This window comes from Bidens hawaiensis, unplaced genomic scaffold (genome assembly GCF_021521415.1).
Source record: "Bidens hawaiensis isolate Kalapana, Puna unplaced genomic scaffold, B.hawaiensis_p1.1 tig00043710_1, whole genome shotgun sequence".
NCBI lineage: Eukaryota > Viridiplantae > Streptophyta > Magnoliopsida > Asterales > Asteraceae > Bidens > Bidens hawaiensis.
Genome location: NW_027505859.1, coordinates 114,581 through 116,365, shown reverse-complemented (window position 1 = coordinate 116,365; position 1,785 = coordinate 114,581).

The following is a 1,785-nucleotide window of genomic DNA, read 5'->3' as shown; positions in this document are numbered from 1 at the left end:
ATAAGCTTGTAACAAGTTCAAATCTCCTCCTTGTGAAGGGTTGCATAGATCAGAAGGTAATATGGGTTGGTTTTGTGTGAGTAGGGATTTTGGTATTTTGTGGTGGTTCAAGGGTTTAGGTTAATGATGGTGAGGATGGTAAATACAACTTATGTTGATTGTCTGGAATCTTGAGATGTCTTCGATGGTTAGATTCTTTTCTCCCGATGATGAAGAATATTTTTTTTTTGAACCTAGTGACTCTTTTAAGGTCAGATCGTCAAGACCAGTTTTGTCGAGGATGTGGATCAGTTCTTCCTCAATCCTGCTCTGAACATAACTCCCAACTCTAATGGATCGTTCGTCTTTGAGCCTAATAGCCCCCATCCTCATTAGTTCGGTATATTCATGTTGAGACTGAGTTTGACTTTTTCTACATCTTCCTTCGTGAGACCAGTTTCACATCCTAAGCATCGTTCGTATCTTTTTGCTCTTCTTTTCATTGCGCATTGGAAACTACACAGAATGGTGGCCTTTGTTCGTCTTGGCGCCACTTTTTCCTCACCTCATTGCTAAAGGGAAAGATTCTCTCCCTAAGTTCTGGAGGCAACATAGGTTTTGCGAAATGTATGCAGCAAAGGAAATTGAAATCCAAAGAATGCATTTCCAGTTCTTTAGGGTCTGCCGGTAAAAGACCAGTGTTGTATTTTACCGGTGAGAAGGATCAAGTGGAAGGTTTTTGGATAAGGTTTTTGGGTTTTGTGATTTGGAGAATGGTTTGATGAAATGGTGACAATATTACCTTCTTCTTTATACAACGCTTTGTACGGTCTTGAAATAAATATTTGCGACAAGTTTTAAATCACACGAAACATATGACTCGCTCAAAGCTTCCGAAAAAAATATTTATATGGCATGAGGTTTATCTCACAGTAACGGAGGAATTGTGCATTAATGTTATATTTTGCATAAATTTATTCTCAATATTACAAAACATCATTTTACCTTTTCACTTTTTTTTGGTTATAATAGTTTTTTCGTTGGTTATTTGCTAAAAAAAGTTTCTTAGATTTTCTTTTGGTTTTGTTATAAAAATGGTTTTCGTTTGCTACAAAAATTATGTTTTTAGTGAATCTTATAATTAGTTGAGCAAGCAATTGGTCAAGTAATTCCCCTCCTCACACTTGAATCTCACATTGTCCTCAATGTGAAAAGATTCATAAAAAGACTCATAATAAGATTCATATGAAGTATGGTAGGTAATATGGAAAGGAACTTCCCTACGGGCCAATGAAATTTTGACAGAGCTTCCCCTGTTTTTCGTCTGTTTTCCTGTAGTGTACCTAAATCATAAAAAAAACTGCACACAACCAACAAACATCCAATACATAATAATACTGAAAATAGGGTGTGATATCATACGTACCCCGCCTAGAATTATCACCATTCTTTAGTTTTATTTATTATTATTATTATTTATATTTATATTTTTTTCTATTTTTTTAAATATATATATATAATGCCTGGTATAATAAGGGTCTTGGCCAGACCCTACTTCCAATATGTTCATCGGTTCTGATGGAGGATTAGTATCTTCGAGATGGTCTCAAATGGGCCTTCGATATATAGTTTTAATCGATGTCTATTAACTTTGAACATATGGCCGTCAAAATTTGAGATCTCAACTGTCCCATAGTCAAAAACTGATTCAACTATGTGTGGACCTGTCCAACGAGATTTCAACTTTCCTAGGAATAGACGTAAACGTGTGTTGTATAACAGTACACGATCGCCAACTTGATTTTT